Source organism: Pogoniulus pusillus, chromosome 7 (genome assembly GCF_015220805.1).
Source record: "Pogoniulus pusillus isolate bPogPus1 chromosome 7, bPogPus1.pri, whole genome shotgun sequence".
Classification (NCBI taxonomy): domain Eukaryota; kingdom Metazoa; phylum Chordata; class Aves; order Piciformes; family Lybiidae; genus Pogoniulus; species Pogoniulus pusillus.
Genome location: NC_087270.1, coordinates 18,769,274 through 18,788,171, shown reverse-complemented (window position 1 = coordinate 18,788,171; position 18,898 = coordinate 18,769,274). Strand labels below are relative to the sequence as shown.

General features: G+C 45.2%; 1 protein-coding gene across 2 annotated transcripts in view; it reads right to left on the bottom strand.

The window, feature by feature from the left end:
- Positions 1–13,672, bottom strand: part of SNAP25 (synaptosome associated protein 25) — a 68,165-nt gene extending 54,493 nt beyond the window's left edge. The window contains exon 1 of one of the 2 annotated variants that reach the window (XM_064146123.1): positions 13,510–13,672. The gene's annotated coding sequence lies outside the window, so the exon portion shown is untranslated. The remainder of the gene's footprint in view (positions 1–13,509) is intronic. The other variant, XM_064146122.1, reaches the window with a different exon arrangement.
- Positions 13,673–18,898: the final 5,226 nt, after the last annotated feature.

Genomic DNA, 18,898 nt, shown 5'->3' with positions numbered 1-18,898 from the left:
TGGGCTGCAGATGTACATCTCTGCCATCATTAACCTCCACGGTCTGCAAGGGGACAGCATACCTCACCATGGTCCTCATCACAGGCTGCACGGGAATCTCTGTACCAGCACCTGGAATACCTCTGACAACTCTTACTTTGCTGACCTTGGGGTCTCAGAGATGTTTTTTTCATGTATGCTCAATCCTCACTCCAGCTGCAGCTGTGCAGGGCTTTTTCCCCCCTTGTCCCCCCTTCTTAAATATGTTATTTAAGGCAGTAACAGAGATGTTTCCACTGTCGCTAACAAAGCTCTATGATATTTAATTGTACCTTCTGCTGATGGACAACTTGTCCTGAGGAAAGCAGTGAACTGTGAGACACAATCTTCAACATGGCTGTGACTTTTTTCCTTTCTCTCCCATGAAACCATTCATCTGAGCAACTGCTTGCAAACACAAGTGTGGCGTTCGCAAATCCCACTTCGCAGTGGTGTCTCATCATTTCTGGTGATGCCCTTTTTACCCTTTTTTAAGATACTGCTTTCATTCTGTTTCATGGCTTCATCTGTGAGGCAGTAATTTCACCCCCCATCCAGTACTATTAATTTGCACTGATAACTTCATGTCTCTTCTAGAATAGGTCTCTATTTCTAACATACTTTAAAAGAGTGCCCTTTTTAGGCTTTCTAGTCTAAAAAGTCTGACTTCTGAGAGAGCTGGCAGCTGAGCTGGCCAAGCCACTCTCCATCATTTATCAGCAGTCCTGGCTCACTGGAGAGGTCCCTGAAGACTGGAAGCTGGCCAATGTGATTCCCATACACAAGAAGGGTCGTAAGGAGGAGCCAGAAAACTACAGACCTGTGAGCCTGACCTCAGTGCCAGGCAAGGTCATGGAACAGGTCATCTTGGGTGCCATCACAAAGCACCTACAGGATAGCCAAGGGATCAGGCCCAGCCAGCATGGGTTTAGGAAGGGCAGGTCCTGCCTCACCAACCTGATCTCCTTTTATGATCAGGTTACCCGCCTGGTGAATGTGGGGAAGGCTGTGGATGTAGTCTACTTGGACTTCAGCAAAGCCTTTGACACTGTCTGCCACAAGAAGCTCCTAGCCAAGCTGGCAGATCATGGTTTGGACAGATTCACTCTGTGCTGGATCAAGAACTGGCTGGATGGCAGAGCTCAGAGAGTGGTGGTGAATGGTGCCACATCCAGTTGGCAGCCAGTCACAAGTGGTGTTCCCCAAGGATCAGTGCTGGGCCCAGTCCTGTTCAATATCTTTATTGATGATCTGGACGAGGGCATTGAGTCCAGCATCAGTAAGTTTGCAGATGACACCAAGCTAGGAGCAGGTGTTGATCTGTTGGAAGGTAGGAGAGCCCTGCAGAGGGACCTGGACAGGCTGGATGGGTGGGCAGAGGCCAATGGGATGAGATTTAACAAGGCCAAGTGCAGGGTTCTGCACTTCGGCCACAATAACCCCAAGCAGTGCTACAGGCTGGGGACTGAGTGGCTGGAGAGCAGCCAGGAGGAAAGGGACCTGGGGGTACTGATAGACAGTAAGCTGAAGATGAGCCAGCAGTGTGCCCAGGTGGCCAAGAGAGCCAATGGCATCCTGGCCTGCATCAGGAACAGTGTGGCCAGTAGGACAAGGGAGGTCATTCTTCCCCTGTACTCAGCACTGGTCAGACCACACCTTGAGTACTGTGTCCAGTTCTGGGCCCCTCAATTCAAGAAAGATGTTGAGGTGCTGGAACATGTCCAGAGAAGGGCAACGAAGCTGGTGAGGGGCCTGGAACACAAATCCTATGAGGAGAGGTTGAGGGAGCTGGGGGTGTTTAGCCTGGGGAAGAGGAGGCTCAGGGGTGATCTTATTACTGTCTACAACTACCTGAAGGGGCATTGTAGCCAGGTGGGGGTTGGCCTCTTCTCCCAGGTAACCAGCAATAAAACAAGGGGACACAGTCTCAAGTTGTGCCAGGGTAGGTATAGGCTGGATATTAGGAAGAAGTTCTTCACAGAGAGAGTGATTTCCCATTGGAATGGGCTGCCCAGGGAGGTGGTGGAGGCACCGTCCCTGGAGGTCTTCAAGAAAAGACTGGATGAGGCACTTAGTGCCATGGTCTAGTTGACTGGCTAGGGCTGGGTGATAGGTTGGACTGGATGATCTTGGAGGTCTCTTCCAACCTGGTTGATTCTATGATTCTATGATTCTATGATTCTATGATTCTACCTTGGTGATATCACAAATGTCACTTTGGGTTTTTTCCAGTCCAAGTGCAGCAGAGCTATTGCATGTCTCAAAAAGCACACTGAGTAGGTAGGTAGCAGCTGTTAGAGTTTTGCTCAGCTATTTGTCTCTGAAACACTAACTACAAGGGAACAGTTCTCACAAGTACTGCCATCCTGGTGTATTAGTCTCTGCATGTGCAGGTTACAGGCTGCCCAAAGAGGTTGCAGAGTCTTCTTCTCCTTAGACTTTCAAAACCCACTTGGGCATATTCCTGTGCCACCCAGTCTAGGTGAACCTGCTTTAGCAGAGCTGTGGACTAGATGATCCCAAAGGTTCCTTATTACCACTATTTTTATATGATTCTGTGATCCATAAAACTTCACTGTGGCTAAACTCCTGACAAGTTCTTAATCTTCCCTTTTTAGGCAGAGGCTGGTTTGTAATTTTCCCCTGTTCAATTAACTTACTGCAATCTGTAAGAGTAACACAGCCTGAGCAGAGGAAGGACATTTATTGCCTGTAGAAAACAATGTTGCAGTGTGTTTCTGCTGCTCCTAGATATTATGCTGTAGACATGCAGTGTAAGAGGGAATAAGAGCGAGCAGTGTATAAGCATTTGACCTTCATTCCCACAGCTTCAGGATGCCTCCCAGGGGCGGAGGAAGAGTAGCGGGACATCTGGCTAAGGGGGAAAACGAGGCATGATATATGTAAAAGATTGGGCTGTACTCACCTAGATTATGCTAATGTGTAAGTGTGTGCTCTATGCTAAAGACTATATAAACTGAGGCAGAGCCAGCAATGAATGTCTCCGGTGGGATTCACATTGAATCATGTGGAGGCCGTGTTTTCTTGGCCACGTTATGCCAAGCTGTAGGTCTGAATGGGAATGACACTCCTCTGCTTCCCTTTCTAAGGTCTGCCCTTCCTGTCTCTGGCAGCAGGACAGAGGAAGAAGATGACACCCTGCAGCCAAGTCTTTCCCTTCCCCATATATGCCTACATTTGGCACTCAAGAATCAGTGAGACCTGGAATTATTAAGGAGCTAATACAGCATTGAATTGTTATTTGTCAGAAAGACTGGCATTTGAAAAAAAAGTAGCCAGCAGAGAAGTTTAAGGTGAAAGCAAACAAACACTGGAGTGTGAGTTTGGGTTGTGCTGCCTACTGGTCAATGCTTTTCTTTCCCAGTCTTCAGCAGTGGTTTGCAAAGCTGTCCTTTAGGGAAGAGGAGGCTATGGGGTGTCTACAACTACCTGAAGGGAGGTTGTAGCCAGGTGGGGGTTGGTCTCTTCTCTCAGACAACCAGCAACAGAACAAGGGGACACAGTCTCAAGTTGTGCTAGGGGAAGTCTAGGCTGGATGTTAGGAGGAAGTTCTTCACAGAGAGAGTGATTGGCATTGGAATGGGCTGCCCAGGGAGGTGGTGGAGTCACCATCCCTGGAGGTGGTCAAGAAAAGACTGGATGAGGCACTTAGTGCCATGGTCTAGTTGACTGGACAGGGCTGGGCGATAGGTTGGACTGGATGATCTTGGAGGTCTCTTCCAACTTGGTTGATTCTATGATTCTATGATTCTAAGTAGAAGTTAGACTAATCTAAACTGTTTAAGAGATTAAGAGTAAGGATGCACCTTTGCATTTTAAAATACAAAGACTGAATAAAAAGGATGTAGACTGAACATCAGGAGTAAGGATGTTTTACAATCTAACAATCTGGGCACTTTTGAGATGCTTCTAACAAAAAGTTGAATATTGAAGTTTACTTTTCAAGTTTAGTTAATTGTCATTAACATGCTGATAGGAAATGGCCATCAAGAAAGATAATTACTCAAAAAGCTTATCCTGTTTTTTCTCTTATTTTAGTCTGCCTTTTTTTTTCTTTTTTTTTTTCAGTCTGAGTTTGAGGTTTTGTTTTTGTTTTTTTTCACACCCCTAGTTATTTCCTTTTTTTTTTTTTTCCCCTTTCCTCAGTCTTTGTGATACAGTGAATCATTGTTTGCTTAAGACACAAGGAACTCTCCTAAGCTCAGGATTTGCCTTACCATGTTTGATAGGAGTGGAAAGTGTGGCTAAAATATGATTTTACATGAGAAGTAGATTATGGCTACAGGGGTGAGTAGAAGAGCTCTTTGTCTGGAGAGTAGCTGCACATAAAGAACATTTCTTGGAAATGTCACCACTAAAATAGGCTAAACTACAAAAAGAAGATAAAGAAACTCCACTCTGTAAACAATTCTGGAGTTTCACATTCCGTGCTTGAATGCCTAATCTCCAGCATAATGGAGTACATCCTGACCACTGGATCACTGTCTTATCTCTCCACCTGCCACGCTGGGAAATCTTTTGAAGGCTTTGTGCATAACCTCCTAAGTCCATGAAAAGGCTTTCTGGGGGCAAGGAAGGGACAGCAATATAATGGGATTGTGATTGGGAAAGAATGAAGCTCTCAAGATATGAATATTAAAGAGGAAAACAAGTGTCACTCCATAAAGGAATAGGAGTAACCACTGGAAAATCACAGCAGGTTAGCAGCAGAGCTGCTTGTTAATCTAAGTAGCAATTTAGTAAATGGTTGCAGCCACAGTTAAAAAAAAAATGTTCAATTAAAAGCCATATACTGCCATATTCTTCACCACGGGCAATTTTTGAAGCCAAGTCTAGATAGTTGTACTGCCAGAGAAGCAGTTAATAAAAAGAAGCCCTATAGCCTGTGGGATGTTCTGTCTTATAAGAGTTCCGCTTGCTCATGGGTAACCTTTTCTGGCCTCTTACTCAATGAATCCCTCAAAAGAAAGGGAAGTACTGGGGTCCTTGTAACTGAGGGTGCTTATGTAGTCAAGATCTAGGAGTGAGCTCTTCATCTCCACCTGCACTATGTTCCTGTTTCTCTACTCTTTTCTCATTTGTCTTTGTGTTCTGTGTGGCCCACTGTAATGCCTTCACTGTCCATTAACAGCACACCAAGGCCCTGTTCTGAATGGGACTGAAAGGAATCCTTTATTGCATCTCTCTTGGGAGAGTGGCTTCCCTCAGAGCATATGGGCAGAGCAGAAAGCTGAGAGTGGCTAAGGTGAGGTGGAGTTGGGAGGAGACCCAAAACTCCAAGAAACTGAAAGGCAGCACAGTTAATGAGGGCTCCAGAGGACAAGAGGTGCTGCAAGGTTCTTGTATCACATGCTACCATCTATCAGCCTGTTTAATAGTATGACATTAAGTGCCCTGGGCACTAATCTGGGAACTGGGGTACTATGGTAACTAACATTTTTCTGTGATGTCTTCAGCTTCTTGAATTCTTATTTGTCAATCTGCTAGAAACACACACCAGTTCTTGTTTACCAGACTTTAAAAATGGTCTTCAGAGCCTTGAGGTTGCTCTGGGAGCACCTGTTTTGCACTTTTTAGAACAGTTAATTAAGAAAAAGGGACCTAGACAATGTGACAATTTTAAAATGACTTGATAATATTGAAACTGTGAGGTCTGCAGATGGCTCTTGTGTTGCATTATGAAAGTGGTCTAGAGCATTTTTTATTATACTTAGTGCATTCCAGGCACCCTGAGGTTTTTTTCCACTGTCTCTTTCTTGATGTGTTCATCTCTAAAATGAACTAAACTGACAGGCCTCCAGCACATCAGAGAGTCTTCCAGACCTTTTTTCCCATCTTTTCTCTCTCTTTCTTTCTTTCTTTCTTTCTTTCTTTCTTTCTTTCTTTCTTTCTTTCTTTCTTTCTTTCTTTCTTTCTTTCTTTCTTTCTTTCTTTCTTTCTTTCTTTCTTTCTTTCTTTCTTTCTTTCTTTCTTTCTCTTTCTTTCTTTCTTTCTTTCTTTCTTTCTTTCTTTCTTTCTTTCTTTCTTTCTTTCTTTCTCTTTCTTTCTTTCTTTCTTTCTTTCTTTCTTTCTTTCTTTCTTTCTTTCTTTCTTTCTTTCTTTCTTTCTTTCTTTCTTTCTTTCTTTCTTTCTCTTTTTATTTTCTTTCCTTTTTTTTTTAATAAGAACAACCTCTTAGGAAAACTTGAAGAAACTTGCTGCCTTATCAAGTCTAGTCTCTTGTGACCACCAACAGCTATGTCATGAATTCACCAAGTGCCATCTTAAACCCCTTTGCTGCTGTTGGCCTTCCAAGGCCTTTCACTCATCTTGTTGGTATTTTTAGGATCTGCAAAAATAGGTAGCATACATCCAAGAACATGTTTTTAATAACAAAAAACCCTGGAGGAAATCCTTCAAAATGCAAGGCAGCAAATATATGTCTCCATACTGCTGAGCAAATACAACAAATGCTTCTCTGGGGAAAATGGCTGTTAGAAGCCAGTGGTGAATTGCGATTTAATTGGGTTCACATACCTTAGTTTGTTTCTTGAGGGCTTCTCACTTACTTGAGTGTCACTTGAGTGAATACTCTCCAGAAAAATAGATGTTTGGCTGAAGTACTCAAATACTCACAAAATGTATCCAGATTCTATATTCATCTGTCGTACTAGTGGTTTGGAACTGGCACTGTTGAGACGGAGCTCACATCTATCCTTGCAGTGCAGTTTAACACAGCTCGGGCAAAACTTGTTGTCCTATGTTATGCCTAGCCACAAAAGCATGATCAAATGCATGAAAATTTCATCTACCTTCCAGTCTGAAATCACTTTCTTTTCTTCTATTGTGGAGATAATATTGATCATCTGGATTTATATGGCACCTTCAAGACAAGCCTTTTACAGACTTCAAGGGAATAATCATGTGTAACACTCCTTTGAATGACAAGTAAATTGTAATCACCCGTGTTGCAAGGATGTTGCATTTTAGGGGTAACAGTTTTTAAGTCACTAACTCTAGGTGCGGAGACTTTTGTACCCAAAGGTACAGGATACTTGTCCCATGACTGAAACTGAGGAATGCAAACTAGGAAGTTATTTTAATCTCATCTCTCTCTTCTGTGGATGGAGGAAAATGAGGGACTTGACAAAGGTTACATTTAGTGTGTATGTGTGTGATACTTGAACCCGAATCTAGACATTCTGGGTACAAACTCTGTACTTTAATCATTAAACCACAGTATCTGAAAATTAAGTGGTTGTTACTGAACATCTCTAGTCCAATAAATTGCAACAGCTGTTTGACTGTTTTCTGCAAGAACAAATTATTTCTAAAAGATGTCTGTTCCTAACACAGAGAGAGCAGAAGTTTCTCTCCTAATAAAGTCAGTTACCTGTGGGGTCATTGCTGCTCAGCACAGACAGCCCTTAACTGAGAGCAGTGTGTGCCTGTGTGCGTACGCATGGTGCAGTGTTATACCACGCAGGAGCAGTGCTGGGCTGATTCAAACAGCAGTTCCTTGACGCCTGCAGAAATGTGAGCTTATCTAAACCCTTTTGAAGCAGCTGGTGAGGCGTCTGAGGATGTGAATGAGGACCAGAATGAACCAAAAAATGTTAACAAGGAAGGGAGAAAGAAAACTTTAATTTGCATCTAAAGCATGGTGAAGCTAATTTTAGTACCTTTTCTTTTAAAAGATGCTTAAATAGGCATAGAAAGCTTCTGTTCCTCCTTTAAAGAAAAAAATCAGTGAATAGTAACACTATTTTGACAGATCAACTCTTCTGAAGAAGTATACTTTTGTTTCATGACATTTATTAGAGTAGCTGGAGGAAATATATTTACCTTTGTAGGGCTGATCAATGAACTGGCATCTGCACAGTTCCACTGGGAGTTATAACTTCCAGAAAAGGGGAAGGCATTGAAGGAAGAGTTGTCACATCTTCCAAATAACTGGAAAACATAAATTACCTTTTCTGGTACAACTGTGTTGCAACCCAGAAACATAATTCCTCTGGTTCTGTTAGAAAGCAATTATAACAAATAAATACACTATGACGAACACTGTAGCTGTGATATGGTTGGAACCTTTAGTTTTTGACTCACTCGACACCAGTCTTCTAGTCTCTTTGACAGGCTAATGACTGAAAGCCTTTGGATATTTGCCACCTGGGCTTTTCAGAAAGGATATGATACTGAGAAAAGGTAGATGATGGAACCAATCAGTATAGAATTACAAACACGCCCTACCAAGCACTCTGCAGTGTCTTTGTATGTGTTTCTCCCCAATAATTGGTCAGGTTTGAATAAGAAATTGCTTTAATTTCAAAAATCATGAACATGAAGCATCCTTCTGTCATGTCTAGGATGCAAATTTTAGTTGTTAGCACTGACATAGATTGTGATAACTAGCAGTTTGCTCCTGGGTTCTAGAGGTAAATTCTGGTACAATAACTTTGTCATATTAAAGGCACAAGGAAAACTATATTTATAGCAAAAATGGTTAAGAGCAGTTCTCTTTCTGCTTCAGAAATGTGTATAGTGAGACTTGACTTTGCTTCTGTTCTTTTGTACCTCTACTCTATTGATACTACACCTGAGTGGTCAACCAACAAAAAAAATACTCAAACTTGGTAGAAGAAGCTTTATTTTCCTATGTATTTATTGGAATGCAGGAAATTTTCCTTTTACTTCCCAATCTGGATGAAAAATTAATGGCTACTTCTAGGAAGCGCAGTCTGTGAAATCAAGATGTACCTTGAAGTTCAGGTTTCCTCTTGTTACGGACCTGTTCATACAGCTTAGAATTTTCTTGCACATTGATGTGCCTCCAGGAAAAAAATCAGTTGTGTCCTGTTTCACACCACAGAAAAAGTTCTCCTGGTGTTCTGTACCAGCAGAGTGCAGCAGAACCCAGGCTGAAATGCAGCCATACCATGCAGTATTACTCCTCTGCTGCTTCATCATTGCTTACTGTTACCATTTCTGAGGCAGATTAACTGTGGGAACCTTTTCTGTGAGACTCTGCGGCAATGAAACCAGGCTGGCAAAAATTAGGAGCCGAGGGAGATGGCATTTCAAGCTACTTCTACTTAGAGAAAATCCTGCTCCTTCAGGAAGTGTGGCTGCTTCTTGTTTCAAATGTGAATGATGAGCCCCAGATCCAGAGGTCATCATCCTGTCATGTAGCACAGTGTTCACTTATGCTAATTTACACTAATTTACAGTGTGGCCCAATAGTAAGTGAAATTCTAATTGAAAACTTAAGTAGAGCATTGCTAGCTCTAAAAAAGAAATTAAAAAGTCAAGCAAACAAGCAAAAAAGTAGGCAGAACATATTTAACTCTCAGCTTTCAAAGGCCAGGAAGAGGCATGACTAATTACATAATATTTCATTCTTCTGCTCCCCATGCTTGCATTAGAATTCAGCTTTCAACCAACGGGCAAGATAAGTAAAAATGTTCTGGTGCAATGATTCTCTTTAGAACTACAGCGTGGCAACATATTCCGGAGGGGACATGTATGCAATACTTGTTCTGCTTTGAAAAACCTAAACTGCTCCATGTTTCCTTTTTCCCAAGCCCCACAAAATGATGCGCAGGATTTTGTCTTGGACTGCCGTGGTAATCAATGTGCACTCATCGCTGGGAGAAGAAACCTTTCCATGACCTCCACTCATCTCTAGCACACAGTCTGAACAGAGAGCTTATTCAGAGCATCATGCAAAGTCCTCCTCACCAATGGAAGGATTAGACTCCTTTGAATCATAAAAGTCAGAAGTCAAGGCTCATCTGCCTTGACATCAGGATCATAATGCTTTGCTCAAGCTTCTTTCATCATGATCTTTTACCAGTAGTCAAAAGAAGATTGTAGGTGAGAGTGAAGATGTAGCGATGGAGAAATAACAACTGAACATAATAAAATGCAAAGCTAAATTTCTGGCTAAACTGGCAAGTGATTCAAATGCTTCCTCAAGGCCATTCAAATCTACTTTTAAGGTTTGCATCAGCCGCAGGGCCATCAAAAAGCAGGAGAAAAATGATTCTGAGCCTATGCAGTTGACTCACCTTTGTGCTTTCTGGAAAGGAAAGTCCTAGAAAACTCAGTGGGGTGTGGGACAGGATATTGAAAACTATCATCAGATTAGAGGCAGAGTAACACAAAGGTGATAGACAAGAACTAGGAATATACTGTGTTTTGAAGAAGTGCTTCTTGCAATACAATGCAGCAAGCTAAATCTGCAAGGTCAGTTGGGAAGAAAGTCAGAATTTATTGAGGCTAAGGACAGAGATATCATTTGAGGCTCAAAAATAATGAGCTAAAAAGACCTAACTCTTCTTTGACAACCAATGTCCTTGTTAAACTGTATCAGGCACTCTCAGGAATAGAAATGTGAGCCTTGGTGCCCAGTTCTTAGAGGTATTTGTGATCTGCCTCAGATCTGCATTCTGCTGCAGCTCTCAAGCAATGAATTCTTTTTCCTCTCTCTTAGATGCTCTGAAACAGTTGAACAAGTTTATTGTTAGCAATTGCCTGGCACTCGCCCAGCCCAAAGGTGACTGTATTGAAAATGGTGGATGAAACCTCACAGACAGAAAAACCCCAGTCAAGGCTGCCAAATCATTTGCTGTGGCTTTCACATACCTTATAATACCAGAAATTAATGTGAAAGTGTGTGTATGTGTGTATAAATACAGATGAAAGTACTGTGCCTGTATTAGAACAAATTATGACAACAATTTGGGAACAATACCAGAAAAAGAGTAGTTGTATGACAAGCCAAGGCAAACCAGTTTCTTCTCCTTCTAGGCTTCCCTACATACATAAGAGAAGAAACAGTTAACAAAATAAGCTCTATGCTGTGCCATATGCTTTCCATTTTAACCTGAGGGGTTGCTACATGTGCAGAAGCTGTAGCCTCGTGACACATGGGTATAAAAAACTGCTGAAGTCGTTCATACTCACAGGGAAGCATTTTGTTCTGTTACCTTGCTCAGTGAAAGCAGTGCAAGAACTAGGTAGATGGTGCTTTATTTGCCTTAGCACTTTAACCTTGCTATGAGTTGCCATACCTAAAGCATACAGAGACAAATGACAGCTTTGCATTGACCTGAAAAGCCTCTCCCACCTTCAGTGCAATAAACCTGCAAATTGGAGTTGGTTCTCATTAGACGGATTTTGAAGGTTCAATACTATCTAGATTCTGCTGTTCTTTCATTGCCCTGATGGCACAAAGTCTGGTCTGAGTGCTTCTGGTAATACCACCCTAATGTTCTAGTTAGTTGTAAAAGGAAAGTTAAGCTGCATTTATTTGGGAGTTATGATTTAGATGCGTTTTGTTTCATAACATGCCAGGTTTCTGCTACTCCTTTTGACTTCAGAGGCAGCCTCAAACTCTTGCAAATTAGGTCTGCCTGCATGGTTAGTTTGATCACTTTTGTTATCTTTTTTGGCTCTTATCCTGGGTATCAAATTCTTCAGTTTGGCTGACCCCTTCTGCACTATGCAGAAGCAAGAGAAAATCAGTGCTGTTTTTTCCCCAGATTGGTGGCTTTGCCTGATGCAGGGACATGCAGAGAGATGAAGGGCCCAGGACAGAATCACTTCCCCAGCTGTACCCCTTGGAGTCCTCATCTCCTAGATGGCCCCAACCCTTCCTATGCCACCCAATACCATCCTTATTTTGCCATGGTTGATGGGAGAGCTGCTCCCTCTCCAGCGCTTGGATGGTGTATGGGGTGGAGAACAGTACCGTCCTTGCAGATGCTGTGGCCAGGGCTGGCAACTGCCAGGTAGTTTGTGGGGCTGCTCTGCCACCCTCGGGCTGTGCCGCAGACCGGCCCTCCTTCTCCGCCCCCCCACCTCCCTCCCACCCCCGCGGCTTACAGCTGGGAACGAAACCAGCAGCAATTATTCAAGCCAAGCACGTAAATCTGGCAGATCCCGCGGCCCCAGTTTGACGCAGCTACGCAGTAGTGTCTGGCCGTGCAGTCCGATCCCCACTTCTCCCCTTGTTTATTCGCTCCGCAGAAAGCAGCCAAGTCAACAACTTCACAAGCAATAAGCCGCATCGAGGGGGTTGCAGAGACTGGGGGGTAAAAGGACACCGGAGGCAGGATGACCAGAACCGGGAGAGACGGGATTTGCTTAGTCGTGATGGGGCAGCCCAGGCAGCGCGTTACGTAAGGCATCGGGCTTCGCACCGCTCCGCAGCGCGGCCGCGGAGCTACCGAATAGAGCTCAACTCTCACGACGGTTTGGGAGGCACTTGAGACTGGAGCCAGCGGCACGCTGTGCCCGCGATTCTGCATGGGATGGGCGTCAGGGGCCTGGAGCGCCGGGAAGCCCCGAGGGGCTGCCGCTCATTCCCGCGGGCGATGCCCGGCCTCGGAGGGACTCCGCGGGCCAGGCATTACGTAAACTCCCCTCCCCCCTTCCCTTTACACAAATATCTCTGCACTCGGGAAAGGTCAGGGAGAGAGACCAAAGTGCTAAACGCCGATTAACTGCAGGAAGTGTTCTCCTGTTTTGCTAATTCCTCCCTCTCCGCGTTCTGAGCTCCCGGAGGACCCCCACAGCTATTCCTATTCGTGGTCCTGTCCTGCCACAAGCAAGTTTTCCGTGCTTTCCAACCGGGAAAGGCAGTCCCCGTGCTCTATGGCGAGGTCTCGCCGAGAAAGAGCAGCCCGGGAGGGTGAGGCGCGGAGCCGCAGGGCGCTGCAGCACGCCCGCCTCCGCGACGCGGTCAGCCTTCTACGTCCCCGGCGGTCGCGGTCGCACTGGGAGCACCGCGGGGTGCTCCGCGCGGTGCCGAACCCCCATGCGCTGTACCCTTCCCGGGGTACTGAACTCCTTACCGGGGTACTGAACCCGCTCCCCGCAGTGCTGCCCTATTTAGCAGGATAGGGAACCCCCTTCCCATACACTGCCCCACTTGCTGGGGTACTGAAGCCCCTCACCGCGGTGCCGCCCCACCTCCGCGGTGCTGCCCGACAAGCTTCGCCCGCGGAACGGAGAGGTCCAGCCGCTGTCCGCGGTGATGAATCTTCCTCTGTCCGCGGTGCTGAAGCGCCGCTGCAGCCCGGCGCGGTGCGGCGCGGGAAGAGCGCTGCAGTGTCCCGGGCGGCAGCAGCCCAGTCCGGCCAAGCAAGACAGAGCGGCCGCGGACCACTCGTCTTGCACCCAGAGGGGAATGGCGCTGGTCCCCCTTCTCCTTAGACCTTCCCTGGGCTTCCATCGTCCTCCAGCCTCCTGATACCCAAAACAGACTTTGTCATAGCAGAGAAGCAGACCGGGCTTCCTCCCTAGCTCCAGATAGGGGAGAAATTGCACCCCTTTTCTTGCCCGCCTCCATTTCTGTAGCAGCCCAGACGCTGGAGACAAAACGCCAAATAGGTGCCTCTTTAAATATATCCATTTTGCATTTCCTTCTAATTTAGACCACTTCCTTCCCCTTGTCCAGTCGGGGCCCCGGTGGTCTCCCGCCCTTACCTGGGTTATGGAGCACTACGCTGGGCCGCGGCTGCGGGGTCGGTGGGTCGGTGCCGCAGCTGGGAGGCAAGGACAGTCGCTGCTGACCTCCGCGGGTCTCCTTCTTCAATGGACCAGGAGCCGTGCCCTCATCAAAGATGGCCGTCCGCTTCTACGTCAGCAGCTTTTAATAGACCTCCCCGGAGGGGGGGAGGAGGGGGGGGAGGAAGGCGGGAGCGGGAGGGAGGCCGTGCCGGCCGGGCGGGCTTGAGTCATCGCCGCCGCTGCTGCACCGCTCCGCGTACCGCACACCACCGGCGAGGTGACCCCTCCGCCTCTCCGCAACCGCTCCTCCGCTGCCTCCCTGAGCAGGCGCCCTGCGGGCCGAGGCTGGGACTGGGGGCTGAGCGCGGCTGCGGTGAATCGCCTGGGGAGCGGGGGAGGGGGGCTCCTGCAGCAGCTATTTCCTCCGCCAAAGGGGTGGTCCGAAGAGGGTATCCCTCTGAAGTTCCCGGTACTCCATATATGGCCAATCTACGTGGGCTTCTATTTTTGTGTGTGAATTCTTCCTTCTCTCTCCTGTTATTTCTTAGAACATCTTGACAGGGGTCTGAGTGTGTTAATTTGATTATTTCCCCTCTCCTCCCTCCTTCCCATCTCCCCCTAAGTAAAGGCAGCCAAATACAGAAATCATGGTTAAGGACATGTGTTGTACCTGATCATTTGAGGGACAGGTTCAAAAATGAAAGAGAAACTTAAAAACAAAAAAAGAAAGAAAGAAAGAAAGAGAAAGAGAGAAAGAGAGAAAGAGAGAAAGAGAGAAAGAGAGAAAGAGAGAAAGAGAGAAAGAAAGAAAGAAAGAAAGAAAGAAAGAAAGAAAGAAAGAAAGAAAGAAAGAAAGAAAGAAAGAAAGAAAGAAAGAAAGAAAGAAAAGAGAGGAAGAAAGAAAGAAAAGAAAGGAAGAAGCAAAAGCCTGAGCACATATGTGCGTACACAACAGAGTGAGCATATCTCGCTGTTGCCAAGGAGGAAAATGATAAGTCCATTCCAGGAAAGAGTCTGGTTTACTTATCTTGGATTAATTAAAATATTCATTCAGAGCATACCTAATTCGAAGCAAACAGAGCTGTCTCCAGTGTGATTTCTAATGGGCAGGAAATCCTTTCATTTTGTACAAAACGTGTTTTTGTAAAATACATCTCTTAATGGGGATTTTAATGAAGGATGGGGATTGCATCTGAAGCGCCACACTCTCTTTCATAACCTCAGCCATCCCTGCCTTTTCATTCCACGAGCTCCCTTGTCCTCAGTTGTGGAACCATCCAGACTTATAGATGATCAGCAAAGCCTCCCTTTTCTCTGTGCCTTTCTTGTGAGCAATAACCAGACACTGGCTGTTTTTGACTCTGACACCACACGTACAGGCTTTTCCAGAGGCTTTGTGAATGACACTGGATCAAAACATCAGTCCCACATAGCAATAATTCTACCCTCATCATATTATTTTCCCCCCTTTTGCCATGGCAGGGAAAACCGGAAGAGAGGGAAGGCAATGCAGCTGTATTTTGGACTGCTTTCATCTCCTGTTATGGTTGTGTGGGGGTGGGGAGGGAAGAGGAGGGGAAAGAAAGCACAGGCGAGAAGGAGAAAGAACTGCGGGTGAATCCTCCTCCCCTGCTCCGTAATTCCCCACGGGAAAACGTGACTGTGGATCGTGCTTTGCGATTCTCACCCTCTCCTACGAAAATATGCCCTTCAGTCTCATTTGAAAGGCAGCAATCAAAAGTCTGCTAAATATATGACAAAGGAATTCTCAGTCAAGAGGGGCTCCCTGATGCATTAGAGTATCTAATGAACCGCACACACAGAAACCAGAGGAAAAGAGAAAACCTGTCAGGTTTAAGGACTGTAAATATAGAACTATCAGTACAAGATTAACACTGTGCAGACACACACACATGCATTCTCCCCATCAGGTGAGGGATCTGGAACAGCAGCCTGATTAGGAAACAGATCTAGCGTCATAAATGGCAGTTTGGGAAAGCAAATCGTTTCTAGCCAAATGATGCATGGGTTAAGAGTACTCAGCTCTCCGGTTAGGTAGGCACTGCAGATGGCAGGAGGAATCCCAAAGCGAGCCTGGGTCTGAAATCTAAGCTGGCTGTGCACACACACTCTCCTTTGCAAGTTCCATAGCACACACAGAAAGTTAAAAACACATTTTCAGTCAGACAGCTTGTCTGATAGGGGGTTTTGAATTGAATTACGATTTTCAAGAGAGCAAAACTAGTACTGATTAATAATTCATATTAACGGCAGACAAGGGAAGCAAAGGCAAAATTCTAAAGTGTTGTTTTGACTAAGCTACCAGCACTGCAAAATTCTGGTTGTGCTGGATTCAGCCCAAGAACGCCTTTGGGAAGAATTTCAGTCCATTGGATACCAGCAGGGATGAATTTGGCTCCTGGTATCAAAAGCCAGGGAGGAAAATTCACTGAAGGCAAAGTAAAATGCAGCATAACTTAGGAAAAGATGAATAAGGGATGGCAAAAGGAAGAGAGGGGAAGGAGGAAGAGAATGGGAGGAGGATGAAAGGTATGTTTCCAATGAGAAAAGTGGGTTCAGTTTACGGTTTATTTTCAAGCTCTGCTGCAGCAGACATTATATCTTTTAATAAAACAATCTCAGGAGGAACAGCTGCCTTTTTCTTACAGTTACTCGTAAATTGACTGAGAGAAGGAATATATTCCGTGGTGTTTTGGAACACGATGCTTCTATCCCAGGAGTTGTGGGGGGGCAGCATTTTGCACTGCAGCATGAGGATTTCTGTCGCAATATGTGCTACTAAGCAGTTTTGGCTGATCCTCTAGAATCTTTGAAGGGTGAGGAATTTATTGACTGTCTGATAGTATTTAAACGCTCATTTCCCACTGTGTACAGGAGATCCATGAGAAGTGAAGCCTAACGGTGAAGTAGGAGGAGCGAGAAAACCGGAATTTGGTCTCAGAATGATTCAGCTCCCTCCTAATTATTCAGGCAAATATTCAGCAAGCTTGAACAACCAGTACCTGTGGGCACAGAACAGGAATAATGAGACAGAGAACACGCTTTCCTATATGTGAGAGACATGCTGTGGGGTTTCCACATTACCAGCCAAGAGCTGGTGAAGGGCAGAGCCTGTAGCAGGTTAGCAAGGAGGCAACAACAGCTCTTGTTTTGTCCACAACCTCAGGTCTGATTGCGGGCAGGGGAAGCTTTCTGGTGGCTCACAGGATCACCTTCAGCCTCCACCACGCACGCCTACATGCTGCAAAGCTGGGCTGTGAGGCAGCTAAGTGAGTGAAACACCGAAATGCAGAGCAGTGCCACCAGGTTCTGGATGTTAATTCCTGGTGTGTCTTGGAATCCTTTGAACATTTCCCTTTTCCTTTTTCTTTTCTTTTTTTCTAACAGAGAGGCAAATGCCTTGTTTACCCCAGTGCTGCTCATCTATGCCCCAAGTATGTGACTGGGAAAAAACTGAACTAGGGCAGAGAATGCAAAAAAGAGAGAGAAGTAAATGGACCTGCTTCGGCACCAAACACTTCACTGCCTCTCTGCTTTATGCATTTTCCAAAGCTTAAGATGCCATGGCATGCCACAGTCTGTTTAGGGCTGTGTGATCAAAACAATTTGAAGATTGAGCCCTTTATGCTGAACTCTTAATTATTTTATGTCATTCACTGCTGTTTATGTAACTACTGAATTTTGACCATCAGCAGCATTTACATCTCTGTGCCCCAGGCTGCTTCCGATTAAATTTGAGGGAATAGCTCAGCCTAAGTTCTATTTTTTTTCCTTGAATTTTCAGGATCACTAGGTACACAGTTATGCTGTGGGCTTTTTTAAGGACCTGCCTATGGTAGTACGCTCCAATTCAAGCCAAACTAAGATTCCTCTGAGTCTTATGTTGAAAAGTAGAGAGACTGAAAATAAGATTTTCAACACAAACTCTTAGAAATAAGTCCCCAGAAATGCCCTGATTAGTCTCTTAGATGCACAGAGCCAGATCCCCAAAGATGTTTTGGCATCTGATTCCTGACTAGCAGCTTAAACAGGACTTAAATATTCAGTGAAACTGGGTCTCTACTGCTGACCCCACTTCCCCATGTTTTGGATCGGTGCTTTTCCACAGCTACTTAGTCCAGTTTATGTCATTTCCAGCAATGACAGGCTTTGCCATCTATATTCTGGTATGTAGAGGAGTAGGTGTCACAATGTAAATAGATTTTAGGCATCATAATGCAGTATAGAGGTGTAACTCATCTGAGCTCTCCAGGAGTCTTGTCAATGGGAGTTTTGCACCAAGATCAACTTTCATGAGAAATAGGATTTGTAAACCTTATTTATTTATTTATGAGAATAACAATAATTCCCACTAGGCATAGAGGGAGGGTCACAAAGACACCTATATATTAGCAATTAGTGTCTATTTCACAGAATCACAGAATGTTAGGGGCTGGAAGTAACCTCAAAAAGATCATCTAGTCCAGCCCCCCCACCAGAGTAGGACAACCTATAGCAGATCACACTGGGTTACGTCCAGATGGGTCTTGAATATCGCCAGAGAGGGATACTCCACAACCTCCCTGGGCAGCCTGTTCCAGTGTTCTGTCACCCTCATAGTGAAGAATTTTTTCCTCACATTTACATGGAACTTCCTATGCCTCAGTTTCCATCCATTGCCCCTGTCCTGCCAAAAAGAGCCTGACTCCATCCTCTTGGCACTCATCTTTACATCTTTATAAATATTAATAAGATCAACCCTCAGTCTCCTCCTCTCCAAACTTAAAAGCCCCAGCTTCCTCAGCCTTTCTTCATAAAGAAGATTTTCCACTCCCTTAGTCATCCTTGTGGCTCTGCACTGGACTCTCAAGCAGTTCTCTGTCCTTCCTGAACTGGGGGACCCAGAACAGGACACAATATTGCAGATGTGGCCTCATCAGGGCAGACAGGAGGAGACCCTCCTTCAACCTACAAACCACATCCCTTCTAATACACCCCAGGGTAGCATTGGCTTTCTTGGCCACAACAGACACTGCTAGCTCATGGTCAACTTTCCATTCACTAGGACTCTCAGGTCCTTTTTCTCTTCACTGCTTTCCAGACGGTCAGTGCCTAACCTATACTGATACCTGGGGTTGTTCTTTCCCAGGTGTAAGACTCTACATATGCTCTTGATGAATTTTGTTCATTTTCTCCCTGCCCAGTTCTCCAGTTTAAGTCTCACTGAATGGCAGCACAACCCTCCAGTGTGGCAGCCACTCCACCCAGCTTTGTGTCATCAGCAAAATTGCTGACAATGTACTCTGCTCTCATCCAGGTCGTTGATGAATATTTTGAATAGAACCAGTCCCCGTACTGACCCCCT